The sequence below is a fragment of the Syngnathoides biaculeatus genome, chromosome 1 (assembly GCF_019802595.1).
Source record: "Syngnathoides biaculeatus isolate LvHL_M chromosome 1, ASM1980259v1, whole genome shotgun sequence".
NCBI classification, from domain to species: Eukaryota; Metazoa; Chordata; class Actinopteri; order Syngnathiformes; family Syngnathidae; genus Syngnathoides; species Syngnathoides biaculeatus.
Window position 1 is genome coordinate 12,530,092 of NC_084640.1, and position 15,259 is coordinate 12,545,350.

A 15,259-nucleotide genomic window follows, 5' to 3' on the forward strand; every position below is an offset into this window, starting at 1 on the left:
TGTATCCCCGGCCCCCCCATACTGTAAGTATCGAAATTTGGTGTACAGCACGGAATGTAGTGTTGCCTTCGCGCCAGGCTGAAGCTGCACATTTAAAAATGAGCAGATTGGCATTTTTATTAGTTGCTTGACCGATCGGGGTTGTTGAAAACCCTGCAGGCACTGATCAGCACAAGTGTGCCATTAAAAATGGATGCAGCGCAAAGCCATCTCCAGCCGGTTAATGACGCTTATGTACAATATATATTGTCCGTCGTAATCCGAACAGCTAATGTCAGCTTGCTGCTGTCTTTGAAGGAGATGAGTATGCCGTGGCAAGATTGTAAAGTGTAAAATTTGTGGAAAGCTCAGCGGAAACCAAGATTGTGTTACTGCAGAAAATGTTGTGATTTAAGGGGATATTAAGATGGAGTACCAACATAAAAAGAGTGGATAATGTAGAAGAACATAAAAAAAAATGTCTTATTGAAGTGAACCACAGATTGATGTGCAAACTGTGGGGTCCTTTGTGTTAAGGATGAGGATTCTTGCGGCAGAGCTATCGGTGTGTCACATGGAGAAAAATCAACCCATAGGCTCTCAAAAGATACAAGATAAAGTAAACATTGGAAATGAAGGAGATTAAATACAAGAAAAGTAACAAAAGATCAGTATTAAGGCTCCATTTTGATTGATATCATTAGAAAGATTTAGCAATTACAGCGATGAGACAAAATGTGGATATCGTTATGTATTGCTTTTGGAAAATGCAACGGCATCAATACGTTAACATCGAAAAATGATATTTTTTGTGACTGATAGAATCCTCCTCTACTCACTGCCAACATTCCAAAATAAGTAACATAAGAGAATGTTTTAAAATAGATGAAGTCAAATGTACTTTGTTTTTTACTGGTACGTATATTTAAATATTGGGGCGTATCGTTACCGTTTAGTCTATCCAAAATATCATTTGCAAAACTGCTGTATCGTGATTCCATGATGATCTTCAGTCAAATATTGACAGTTAATCTTCCCGCCCCTCGCGTGAATGTAGTCCATGAAGGCTTGTTGGCTGTCAGGTAATAAAAAATTCCAAGTGGCATGATGGCAGAGTATTTTCATGCCAATGCTTGATATATTATCAATTAGCAGGGGGGGGCTAATGGTTGTAGTCGGGGTCTTTGAAGGGTTTGGTCTCAGCAGCCTTGCCCCCAGTCACTGCAGCTGCCCATCATCAGTCGATGAAGGCACCGTGCTAATAGACTTCTTCCTTGCTTTTCCTGTCAAACAAATAGCCTGACAACGGACCCCCCCTGGGAAGGAGGCTGTGTTATAATCGATGCCCACATATATACAGTACAGTATATAGTGTTCTATACCTGCCCCCTATTTGTTTGGACTCCCTGTCTAATAGAAATGCTCACAGGAACCCAAAGTGAAAAACAGTAGTATCAAATGAAATCCCTCATATGTTACACACAACGCATTGAATCCGCAAGATTAAGATTCCGCTAATTGGAATTGACAAATGCTTAAATTGACTTTGCCCACTTTTCCCAAAACACTAATCACCATTCAGAGTTTCTGCAAGCGTTTCGCACCTTTCTCGCAGTCTCTTCAGCTTTCCTTCGCGTCGAGCCGTCGAAGCACAGCGTGAAGGGAAAGTGGGAAAATCAAATCTAATCCAATTACAGACACGATGAAAAACATGGGACAGGTTCCCCGTAGACCACATCGCACGAACAACAATCCTGATTGAAATGGCAGGCCTTCAAACAACATCCACTCCCATTGGAGCAGAGCTAAACAAAGCTGGCTCCCATTGGGCTTCCAAGTAATGGGCTGAGGAGAAAGTTGAGGCCAGTGTTTCACATACTAATCGCGGGCCAAGTCATTTGCCACCGGAGCCCGTGAGCAGAATGACAAAATCCAGAGAGAAGCTAAATATATCCACAAGCATTTCATTATATTTTCATTAAACAACTGTTTTTCTCTCTTTTTGTCCTTCGTTTGAGTCATTTTGTATTCCCACCTCAATTTTGACTGCATTATCATACATTCCATTTTTGCGGCTTTATTTTAGCCCCATCCTTGAGGCCATGCTACACTGAGAACGCCCAATCTCGTCAGATCTCGGAAGCTGAGCGGGTTTGGCCCTGGTTAGTACGTGGATCGGAGACCGCCTGGGAATACCAGGTGCTGTAAGGTTCTCTCCCCGGCTAAATGCAGTGTTAGGGTTGCATCAGGAAGGGCATCAAACAAATTTGCGTTCATCTAAGATGACTAGCTGTGGCGACCCCTAACAGGACAAGCTGAAAGGAAAAGAAGATTTTAGCCTCATCCTTCATCCTCATCTGGCATACAAAATAGTACTCAGATGACATTTAAAGGCTTATTTATCTAGGTTCAAAGAGAGAATGGAACTGATTTGAACTGAAATATGGCAATGGTGGGAAAACTCAAAATTAGTCATACAAAACAAAAATGAAACTCTTGGCCCTTTGTCTTCCTCTTTTTTTTTTAAACTTTGTTTCTCCAGCCATCAAGAAGTTCAAGAGAAATTAATCCTCATCATGCCGACTGTGACTGTGCTTGTGTGAGTGTCTAATTTAGTTAATAATGCATAGAATTAAACTGAAATAAGAAGTCTGATCCGTCTACATTGAGCTGATCATATAGCCACAAGTGAGTGAAAGAGTGCAGAAAACTTGGGCAGACCCTGTGCAAACTCACCGGGGGTTGTGTGGAAAGCTTTCTTCCTTAATTTAATTGCCAATTATATTTGTGCCTCAGTTCCTCTGAGTACAACACAGCTACTAAGTCAAAAATAATCACAGGCTCAAACAAAATGTGTAAATACTCCCACAGGGACGTGACAGACTCTCGCATGTACGGAGACTGAATTCAAACACACTCGCACACAAACACCAGAAGGGTGTCAGCACAACAAGAGGAGATCACGACACTCGCTGAATTAATCACCGCAGAAGAACAGGGCAACAGGTGGCCGCAGTCGTTGGAAATAATCCTCAAACATTTCCCCACTTGTGTCACTCTTTTGATGTCAAAATAGATGGTCAGAAAGAGCTAAAAGAAAATGAAAGCCCCGCAACACAGATGAACAAAAGAAATGCAAATAAGTGATGGATCAAGGGTTGTTTTTATTTTATTTATTGAAATGAAAAACTCAAACTTGTGCTTACGGCACGAACCGTACAACTCACAGCTCCCAAGTATTGAAGAATAAAAAGCACTATATTCATGACTTGTGTGAAGCGAAGGAGCGGAAATAAGTGACAGGTGTGTTCATCTCTCCTGCTCTGTTGGGATTTTCAAAGTGGCTCGCTTGAAGTTTGGGAAGAAAGAAAGCCAAGACAGAGGCAGGCAGGAAAAGTGGACAGTTGAACTTAAAAATCTGCAACTGTCTCTCTGAGCACTTTCAAAAGAAACAGAGTCACAGTCACATAAGGTGATGGGCATCCTTAGTCAAGATGAAGCAAAGGAGTTACAAAAAAAAAAAAAAAAAAAGAGAAATCTGATTTACGGCACTTTTGGCGACTGCATAAAAATGTGAGGGGGAAAATGAAAAAGAGAAAGCAAATACAAAGGCTCTTTTAACAAAGATACAAACGGAAAGGAATTAGATTGTGCGGGGAGGGGAGAGGTCGCCAGCTTTCATCCCAATTTGCCTTTATTAGCAGCGGGGAAAGTGGAAAGAAAGACGAAGAAAGAGAGTGAAGGAGCAAGTTCTTGGAATTAAAAGGAGGCTATTGATGTCTCCTGCTCGAAGGCCCTCTCGCCTCCCGCTGCCAACCCCCGTCTTCCAAGTTAGCATTTTGCACACAGGACTCCGCTAAAATACTGTAAATTAGGAGGAAAGGGAGAGTCACGGAAAATCAGTAAAATTCATTACACAAAGCAAAACAAGGGGAAAAAAAGGGCACTCATCAAGGCTTTTGTCAAATACAGACCACCAGTCTTACAATTTTCAGTAAACAAATTCTGAACTTTAAGAATACAGACACAAGAGTGACGTTACGGATAAAGCAGCGAAGGAAAAGTTCATAGCAAGTTCACATTTTTCACAAATTGATGCCAATTGTCAGTCTCCACATGGTCTGTTATCTCTTACAAATCAATCATAGCTTGACGTGTAAATCCACCTTTTCCTGACTGTGTGGGAGCCTCGCTCCATTATGTCACCTCACAATTGAAAACAAGTTTTAGACATATTAGAATCGTTACTTTAAATACATGTGAGCAGGCATATTTTTTTTAAACATCTGTAATGCTTTATTACAAAAGGAAACTAACTCTAACCAGATTAATTTTCACTGATAACAACACCTAATCAGTTCAAGATTGTTTTAATTGCATCACTGACGATTCCAAGACCTTTGAGATAGATTTTTGGTTAGTCTTCAAGTTTAGTCTCTTGTGAGTAGCTAAACGTTCATTTTAGCCTCGACTGCCCTTTTAGTACAACACAAACAGTGGCACGCAAAATTCTTCCCGTATCCTCATTCCCAGGCCCTCCCGGTTGGTTTGATTCCGGCCGCGGTCCGTTCGTTTCTACAGGAGCACCCTTCTCTGCGTTCATCCCCACCTGTTCCGACAAACCCGTGTTCCCGGCGGGTCACGCATGCATATTCACACACGCTGAAAGATTTATGATCATCTCGGGTCCCTTCGCTCGAGCAGATAGCTGTGACCGCAGACACAGCGAGACAGAGATGGGTAATTTCATCCTCTGCAGGATAACTGAATGCACCGCTGCTCACGTCCTACATTCCGTGGTTTTTACCTCTATATCCGTGCCTCCTAGCTCTCCTCTCCCTTGTGTAAATTCCGGTAGAAAGTGCAATCCATCTAAATCAATATCAAGCGTTTGCCGGACCTGGGTGTCACTTAGTCTTTAATGCAAACACTTTCACGGAGTAACAGGTGAGATAACCAAGGACTCCTCAAAGCGTATCGTAGCGTGCACGTGAAGGATAAAGATACGGGAGTAAGAGTGGTCTAAAAGAGGCTGGTGGGAAAAGACGACCACGCTCCGGTGTGCTAGTAGACTCAATAGATGCATTATGGAAGGAGGGAATTACATTTCTGTGTTCGCACCAGATAAAGAATGTATTAATTGCGACTGGCCACGCAATATCCATTTCTGGAAAATGAAAAACTGGCAGCTCTGACTGATACGATCAAGTTATTATTTGCTTGCAAATGCATGCATTCATTGCTTGTGATTTGCTTTCATAAAAATGCAGCCTTTATTCCAAATTGAGGGCTTGCTTGGTATAGCAGAGAAACTCGTGGTGGATTTCATGTCCTCTCTTTGTTTTGCTATTTTCCAATCCTCTATCGAGCCCCTTCTTTTCATCTTAATTCCTTCTTTTGGGCCTTGTAGGATGAGACTTGTCAGTGGTAAAATGTCTGTGAACACCGACTGTCCAGTTTTCTCCTCTTCGTCTTTCTCTTGCTGAATTCACCTCTCATACGAAGCGTGATATTCTCGATTTCACTTCAGTTAATTTACTTCACCTTTTGCGATCTCTAAAATAAGACCGAGATAAATCATTTCACAACTTTTTTCCCGCCATTAATTGCTTGGGAGATTGACAGACAGATCGGTGCAGCGTCTGCAGTGATGCGGACTTTGTATCAGTTCATTGTGGTTAAAAGGGAGCTAAGTCAAAAAGCGAAGCTCTCAATTTACCAGTTGATCTACGTTCCTACCCTCATCTATGGGCACGAGCTGTGGGTCGTGACCGAAAGAACAAGATCCCGGATACAAGAGGCCGAAATGAGTTTCCTTCGCAGGGTGTCCGGGCTCTTCCTTAGAGATGGGGTGAGAAGCTCGGTCATCCGGGAGGGGCTCAGTGTCGAGCCGTTGCTCCTCCGCATTGAGAGGAGCCAAATGAGGTGGCTGGGCATCTGATTCGGATGCCGCCTAGACGCCTCCCTAGTGAGGTGTTCTAGGCATGTCCCACCGGAAAGAGACTCCGAGGACGACCCAGGACATGCTAGAGAGACTACATCTCTCGACTGGCTTGGGAACGCCTCGGGATCCCACCGGAAGAGCTGGAAGAAGTGGGTGGGGAAAGAGAAGTCTGGGTATCCCTGCTGTAGCTACATCCCCGCGACCTGACCCGGAGAAGCGGTAGAAAATGGATGGATGGATAATTGCTTGTGCAGTAAGTTGTGACGACAAAAACCTCAGGTCTACTTGAGCGAGCTTTCTGCCAAAACCAAATCTAATTGAAAAGTATCCCAATCAAAATATTTGGCCAATCAAAACGGGCTCTTTCCTCAGTATTTGTATATTCAGTGCTAACGCTGCCATGTGCTGCTTTTGTATAGAACTGTAATGATTGTATGTTTCATCACAAATGAACATCAGAATTGTCATATTATACTCTACCATTCAGCAATACATGATGAAATTAAAAAAGGAAATTGGGGCATTAGGAGAACATTAAAGCCGGACAGCGCAAGTATGAAATGAGTGCGATCCCAATTTCTATCTTGCATTTCCCTTCAGTAAAAAGCCTTCACTGCTGCTCAATGGTCTATTGACATCATTACTTCTCAATTTATTACCCTGCAGATTGTGGCAATCATCATCTGGGGTTGTTGTCAGGCTGGAACCATCTCAATTGGTAAAAATGCCTTCGCCCGGGCGGCATAATAAGACCTTGACAGCCCCAGGTGAACAGGCTTCTACCCTGAAGGACAGCTACATTTCTTTCCCATCATCCTTCACTCCAGCAGATGCATTCCCATTCCTCACAAATTTCCGGGTGCCCTGGGGATATTTTTGGTGTTTAAAAAGGGGAAAGTGAGCAAGTGGTATATTAAAAATCGGTAACTTCCCATGAGGTACAAAAATCTGACTTTGCCCACAACTTGTATCCGCACAAACACACAATTATGGAACTGCAAATGCAAACGGGCGCATGGAAGTACATCATACAGTAAATTTATCACAATAATGCTCGCCTTGAGCTGTGAGATTAAGAGCTATGAGAAGGCAAAAATGTTGTTTGCGGGAAGGAAAATATACGCTCCCAATCGCACTTGAGCTTCACTCCAAGACCCTTAAAAGTCAATAAAAATCTCCCGTTGCATTGGGATTATGGTTCATGTGAGTTTTAGCATGCACAAATACATACTGGACTGAACATACAAAGTCATAAACCTGAAATTGTGCCCGCAGGGCATGGTCCTGATTGTTTCCATCGCCCTCAACAAAGGTTGATTTTATTTATTTATATATATATTTATTGAGCTCTGAAAATGGGTGAGGATTGAAATGTGTCAGGTCATTGTCGACATTGCTGACAGATATTTATGGATAGGGAAGGAAACCTTGGCAGAACTTTGCTTTTTCGGCAGCATGGAAGTCAAGACCAGAGTTTTACGCTTCCCTGAGCCTGCCTGGTGTAAAACTTCAAATTCATTCTTCAAAAGCACAATGGGAAAAACTTGAGAGCCCGAGCAGAGTCTGATTAATTGTCTATCCCCTTCCAACTTCAAAGCGACACGTCGGAAAAGATGAATAAGGTGAACTTTTCCTCTCTGAGAAGAGGGAATGGGAAAAGGTATGCAGATATGCCGCATGGCACGCAGAAGTCATACATTGAGCTCGGCTTGCAGTTAAAATGTAGGTAAATACAGTGCGTGCGAGTCAATGGCGGAGCCGCAGGCGATGAAAGCCGAGTCACTTAAGCACACGGCAGCCTTTCCACTTGCATTCATTCTAACGATCCCCCGGCAATTCAAGGACCACAACAGCTGTATTATGTGTATTTAAGCCTGCATTTTTTTCCTTTCATTATTTCTTTACACTAGTTGGGCGTGAAAGGTGTGGTAGACCGTAATCTCTGCCATCTAAATTGCTCTAAAGGAATTATTTGCAACATGTGCAACGCTGGCTTCCTCATGTCACGCGCCAAAGAATCACTGCTTGAGTTTAGTTGTATATGACTTTTAATTGCAAGATATTTGCATATATTCTTGAACATATCTTTGTTTTTAAACATTTATTTAGGTATGATATTTGGATAAATTTTATGTCCATATATATTTAAGAGAATCTTTAATTGTGCTTTTTGTTTTCCCAAGCACAAAGAATGCAAAGCAGAATTAGTGACACTAAAGGTCAGCTTCCAATTATTGAGTGTCAGGTATTTATTAAATAAATATGGGAGAAGCCTGATTAGGATCCCCCCCCCCTCCATATAAATACAAATGTGCCACCTTCATTGGTACTCTCCTCATGCATTAATGGCGATCTTATAACAAGTCGATTGTGGCAAAATTAGGCTAACGATCAATGACTCAAGAGCATTGATGTGTGCTGTTGTTTTAAAGTGCTGATTCTGAGAAAAAAATTATATAGTCATTTATTTTGAGTTGCACATAAATCAAAAGTAAAAAAAAATAAGATTTGAAAAAAAAACATACATCCGCAAGTTCATTGGCAACCAGACAAGTGCTTCCTCTCGCTCACTGCGATCCATACACGCTAAAATGGAAATCCGAATGCATCAGGCTAATATGTAGAATTAGATTTAAATATGAGTGGGAGGAAAAGCGCAAGTGTGGCCGACGTGCTATATAATACTGCTAGCGCATAAGATACATTCTTACATATGCTTCTCTTGGCAACACTCCACTAATGGACATCTACGTTCGCCAATGTGTAAAATCTAATTCATAGAAGCCCGACGGGGGTGGGGGGTGGGAGGCTATCTTCTCATGGGAATGTGGTACAAAAAAAAAAGTAAAGCTGAAAAAAAGCAATTAATTTAAGGCTGTGAAAAACGTTTTCCCAAAGAACATATTATTTATTAATAGAACCATTGTGATAATTATTGGACTTTGATTAGGGAGGAAAAAAACAATGATTGCATGCTAATGCTGAAATCACTGGGAATTTGTGGCTGGATATGATGTAGTGATGCAAAATAGATAATGCTGTCTCATCTTTTTCCTTCTAATTTCCTTTTCAACGGAAAGTAAACCAAGCAAGTTGGCAATAAAATCTCATTTCACTTGAGTATGCCGTCTTGCTTTCATCTCTCAAAACGATCCTGTTTCATGTTGCTCTCCCGCACACTTTTTTTCATCCCTTTTTCATCCAATTTATGGCTTGAAATCACTAAAGTTCCTGCACTGATTGACTGAAATGATATCGAACAACACATCAAATAATTCTCTGGGGGAATTAATGCGAACGATGATTAATGATTGATCATGCACTGTACTTATGGCTCGACCACTTGATAAAGTCTATGGTATCCGTACGTTTTCATGAAACAGTATACTATATACTTAATGCTGTCATCAGAATACTATATTTAACATAGCTCTGCAGCAACAAAAGCAAGAGTGAAGATTTTTCAGCTTTCGCTGGTGCACTCGTTCTGCGCTACCATTATTAAAGCGCGAAGAACACTAAAAACATAATCATGATTCAATGAAAACACTAAAAATCATGATATTGTTGCTTTATTCTTATCATAAGAGATTACGTAGCATACAAGTTTTTATCTGGTAATGATTTTGTTTTAAACATACATTTCACTTTGCTCTTGTAAAATTGTAGATTTTTCCTTGTAAAGTCAGCTACATTATCTTCTATTTATGTGTGGATCAAGCATATTTGTTGGTTTATGAGAGTTTTAAAACTACACCATGAAAAAAATGTGAATGTGGGTTTTATTTGTTAAATAAATAAAGATGAATGAACAGACGATGGGTACATTTTGTGGTTGGATTTTCTTTTCCTCCAGTCAATACAGTACAGCTTTCATTTTTCGCCTACACAAAATATCTTAGATCTAAACCAATATGCATCAGGGTAATGTTAATAAAGAGCATTTTTCCTTTTTTTTTTTAAATGAAGTTCCATCTTTTTGCTGCAAGTGATATTTTCCTGGGCGGCACAGTGGCTCACCTAGAAAGCGTCAGTCTAACAGTTCTGAAGTTCGGGGTTCAATCCCGGCCCCGCCGGTGTGGAGTTTGGATGTTCTCCCAGTGCCTGCGTGGGTTTTCTCTGGGCACTTCGGCTTCCTCCCACATCCCAAAAACATGCAACATTAATTGGACAGTCTAAATTGCCCCTTGGTGTGATTGTGAGTGCGGCTGTTTGTCTCGATGTGCCTTGCGATTGGCTCGGGACCAGTTCAGGGTGTACAGCGCCTCCTGCCCGTTGACAGCTGGGATAGGCTCCAGCACACCCTGCGACCCTTGTGAGGATAAGTGGCTAAGAAAATGGATGGATATTTTCCTGGTGAAAGAGGGCTGCAATTTCATTTTAGGATTTAAGTGAAAAGCAGACTAATCTGTATTCATGTATTGCAAAAAGACGGAACGGAATTTGAATGAATTCCAAACATCCATTTTAATATGCATAGTCCATACATCAAACTGTAGGGGGGAAAGAAGCTGCAAAGTATGTCAAACTAGATTTAATGTAGTATATTTAGATGTATTAGATTCAATTAAATCAGCATTTTACTATTTTAATCTATGTTCCATTTAGAAAAATTCCATGTCTCCTTGGTGTTGTCAAATATCTAAATGTAAAATATTTGGGCTCAAGCAAGTCAGGAGGGAATGTCACTGATTGCAAAGAATGGACAGAAGTAAATAGGAGAATAAATGAATAAAATAAAGCCAGTGGCTTCATATTAAAGACTTACAACACTTTGTGCCGGTGGGCAGCGAGCACTCTCCAAGAGGAGAGGGGGATTAGTTAGAGGAGGGATTAAAGGCACATCACTCACTTGAGAGGCTAATCAAATATACTGTACACGCTCTGGTCTCGCTCATCCCTCCATCCACTCTCGCTCCCTGTTTGTTCAGTCAGGCCCGGCCGTTAACCGACATCCGCTGACATTGCTTCAGCGTCCCGCTGTTGCTTTACATCTCGTCGCTGCGGAGAATTTCATTTGCAAGAGTCCGTACTTGCATTTAACAGTAAGCGGAATCGGCAACGAGAGACGGTTTTAGTATACGAGCAATATACGCCAGTACAAAAACGTACAGTATTTTTCTGCAAGACAGTCTTTTAGGTACATTTGCAAGATTTAATGATGTCAAACTCAAGTGGGCCTTTACTCAGGTTAGAAAAAAAGCTCTTTTAGTTGATTATTTTATCAACTATTATGATTGCGGTTGTAGTGTGTACCATCACAGAACTACATCGTATATTATATCACTGACCTCCGGTAGTGATTTCTCAGGCTATTTTGTCATGCATGCTTTATTGGAGCAGAGGACAATTGATTAAGTGACAGAACTGAGGTGGGAATGACATGGAACGTGGCCAAGTGGAGTTCTGATGGAACAATTTGACTCCAGATCACGTTTGACGGGACTTTTGTGTAGTAAATTAGAAGAGCAAATCATCTGCGCTCCCGCAAAGACTTCAGGATGACGCAGTGCGCTATGCATATTTCGCTCTGAACGATAAGTACAGTGAAAAACTTTGGCATTCAACGCAATCACTTGTTCTGATTTCAAAATACTTGTTCACTGATGTAAAAGAAATTGATGTGGTGCAATCCAACAAAAAAAAATGCAAATGTGTTCATCAAATTTTAACATTCCTAACAGGTTTCCGAGAGAGGTTAACCACTGTGGGGGAAAATGAATGATGAAAGTCAAACTATTCACGCTTTGAAGATGATTGACAGACGTAAAGGGGACAAAACTCCTGGTTTCTGCAGAGGGATGGTGTGTTAGAAAATAATGAGGTGAGTCAATATCAGCGTAATAATGCCTTTGAGACTCCCCCATATCATCCCACAAGATTTTTCATTGGCTGCATGATTTAATCACTTCGAACACACGCTGTAGTCATATTAACGGTGTGTGGGATGTGCCAAAATCATGTACGGTACATCCAGTGAATAAAATATCAAAGGAAGGAAATACATGTTTAAGAGACTTATCACTGTACTGGTTTATTTGCAATTGTGAGGACCTCAAAGGCCCTTTTTGGTGATAATGACGTTAACAGTATTGCTGAATTTAATAAAGTGTCGCATTTGTGTGTCAACAGGGGTATAACAGATGCAACGAACAAGTACCACTATTGTAGCATTCCTTTATCTGGAGTTGTGCTATAGTCTTTTTATTTTATTTTTTATTTTTTTTGGGGCTCAAACACTGGACACACTGAATTTAACTGTAAAACCTTAAACGCTCTTTTAGTCATAAGATTGTGACATAACGAAACAAGCCTCCAATTTAAAACGGATGGTTTCTTTTCAGGCGATGCCGCGAAAAGCATGTAGACCGTCGTTTGCGTCTGTAGCAATAACAGAGCGAAATTTAGCAGCTGACCGGCCCGAAAACCTTTGAAGAGCTGGCAATTTGCTCGTTAATTCTTTGTGATTAATTGTAAGCGCCAGTGATCAAACAAGTGCTTCATGTTGGTTTTAGGCTTTGAGTTCCTTGAGAAAACATGTTTCCAAAAGCGCGGCTCTGTAGTCGGAAGATTACAGGAGCTGCTTTGCACATTAATCACACGGTAGCCCTCCATTTATATTTATAATGGACGCCTAAATTGTTGTACATTGGTCGCGATAAGCCCGTCCTCATCACTGGGCTATTAAACGCTCATCTTCCATCCAACGAAGGAGGCTGTACATCATCTTTGTCCAAGCCTGTGATCAAGAGCACCAGAAATACACTCAGATTTGCTGACATTTAGCTCCTGTGTGATGAACAAAGGTAACTATATCATATAAAAAAAAATCCCCTGATAGAATTGGGGGTGAAATATTGCTCAAGTACGGAGCCTAGTGGTTCTATATGGAGAGCCGGATATATTTTCTGCATGGTAAATATCCAGGTGACTCGGACTTCATCTCCGGTACTGTTCATTGATGGAAGTGCGCAAATGGGATCACTTAGGGTAAACCAATGCTGTACAAGAGTGAATTACTTGGGAATTCTTATCCAGAACCAAAATAGAAACAATCCAGACCTATTTTCCATAGGTACGGTTTGGAATCTCAGGTGTCAAACTCATTTTCATTTCGGAAATCATCCTAGTTATGGTTTCCCTCAGAGGGCCGTTAAGATTGTGACAATCATGAATCTGTAATTGCCTCATCATATTATTATGCACACATTGCTGCCCGTGCATTTCATCATTGCTATGCTAAATGGAATTTAAAATCAGAAGTCAAGGGAAAAATGGACATGTGTCAACCATGCGGTTATGGTCAAATTTACGTTGAGGTTGGCTTTAGTTGATAAACAATGCTTTTAATACCTGTGTAATTTGAAGAAAAATGGCACATTTTGTACACATCTACTGCCAAAGCTAAAAGAACAAATCCAGTAAGTTGGTATGAAAAATGAAATGCAGCCAGCTTGATTCATTCTCACACCGCTGGGTTGTTTTCTTGTAAGAATGTGTCCTGGGCATACTAACATGCTAATCAAGGGACAATTGTGTTAATGGAATATGAACTACACGTCAAGAAAAGAAGCTTTAGCCTTCTATGAATAGCAAGAGGGGTGAAATGTGACCCGATGTACTAAACCCACCACCGTGATCCGCTCATCTGGCACCGTGTCGGGGAGGCTCGCTGTGATATTAAGTCGTCTCATAGTATGGAGGCGGGGGAAGAGTGACAGAGCTGAAACAGGAATTTGGCACTAAAACCGTCACTAATGCTAATTCCAGAGAGGCTCATAAAACGTTAATCTGTAATAATGGCGCAGATGTTTACTGGCAATGGGAGGGGTTACTTCCATTCCCCTTTAAGCCCCTTGACAGTTGCTCTAACTTTTTTTTTTTTTTAAATTTCTTCACACAAATTGAAATGTTGCCAGTGGTGAAATTGTCTTGGAGGGAGACACGATTTTGAAAAGTGATTGCGAGTGTGATTCGTTGTTTCAACGTTTCAGTTCAGGCCCGAAGATAGCTGAGCTAGGCTACAGCACTCCCGTGACCCTTGTGAGGATAGGAGGCTCAGAAAAAGGATGGATGGACGGATGAAAGTCGAACGCACACAAATTCTTCCAAATTTGGAGTTCTAACAATATTTCCTGGAAATTCTTGCCTGGGAAAGTCAAAACCTGTTAGGAGTGTGCGGTCCCCCCACCACTAGATGTCCATCAGGCTTTTTCCAATATGAGAGTCATTTAATTTCATTTAAGCTTTCATTTACAGAACAACAGTTGACTTTTCTTACGCTTGCGTCACCATCGGCTGTACAGTCGATAAATGTTTAATGACGGCAATTTGAAACTGGAAAGGTCAATTCATATTTTTTTTTTCTTGTGAGAAAACTGGTTTGAAGCGAGAAATACTTCAATAAGTCAACAGGCGACACAGGATGGATTGCGTTCGACGATGAAAAGTTCATGTTTGTGCAAATTTATTTTAGTCTGGAAATGTTCTTTAAAATGATTTGTATGTGTATGGGTACTTGTGTGTCTGTGTGGATAAGCATGTAGAAAAAAGGATGCCAATGAATGAACAAGATTTTTTTTTTTTTTTAAGAGAGAGCATCAAACCCTTGTGAAATGAGTCAGAAGAGGGGATTAGTGAGGAGTTCTTAGACTGTTGCACAAATATGGGCCTTCTTTTGCTGAAGATCAGAAAGAAAGTGGCTTTCCAGCTAAATCAGACACAGTGTTCTTCCCACACTCCGCTCCCCGCTTCTCTTTCTAATTATCATTGTCGCAGCACAATGAAGACCACACATGCCTCTGCTTGCAGTGGCAGACACTTCAAGCGTAGAGGAAAATCTGTGCCGTCATTTGGTTTGCACGACAACAACAACAAAATCAACACCCAGACGCAAACGGAAAAGGAATGACGAGGTGATTATTGATCACACATGGAGAATGAATTGTCTGTACCAACACAAATATTGGATAATAAAGAGCAGTGTGAAGTGTCTACTGTGAAATCACTGAAAAAAAAAAAAGATTCCATTCTTATCTCAAACTGGATTTCTGAAGTAGCTTGGAATTGATATTTAAAAATAGCAGTGCTCTATGACGTGGAAACTACAAAATGGAAATGGATTCGTCGTATAAACAGAATTTTGGAGGGATAAGGTATTGTTAAGGTAATATATCACAATGTCTTCCGGTTTGGACACTGTCACTGTCAGTCTTTCCTGTCAAAAAGTAAAATAATTCAGAAACAATACTCAATAGTGTACAACAATGACGTTTTTATGAGCCATAGCTAGTTTCTCGAATTTAATACCATTTTACTGACGTTCTCCCTTTAAGA

General features: G+C 40.9%; 1 protein-coding gene across 36 annotated transcripts in view; it reads right to left on the reverse strand.

Moving 5' to 3' along the window:
* adgrb2 (adhesion G protein-coupled receptor B2) overlaps positions 1-15,259 on the reverse strand; it is a 296,094-nt gene that overhangs the window by 102,872 nt on the left and 177,963 nt on the right. Inside the window, exon 1 of one of the 36 annotated variants that reach the window (XM_061816888.1) lies at positions 1,584-1,722. The exons of the other annotated variants lie outside the window; for them this stretch is intronic. The gene's annotated coding sequence lies outside the window, so the exon portion shown is untranslated. Of the gene's footprint in view, positions 1-1,583; positions 1,723-15,259 lie in introns of those variants that run through there. 36 annotated transcript variants of the gene reach the window in all.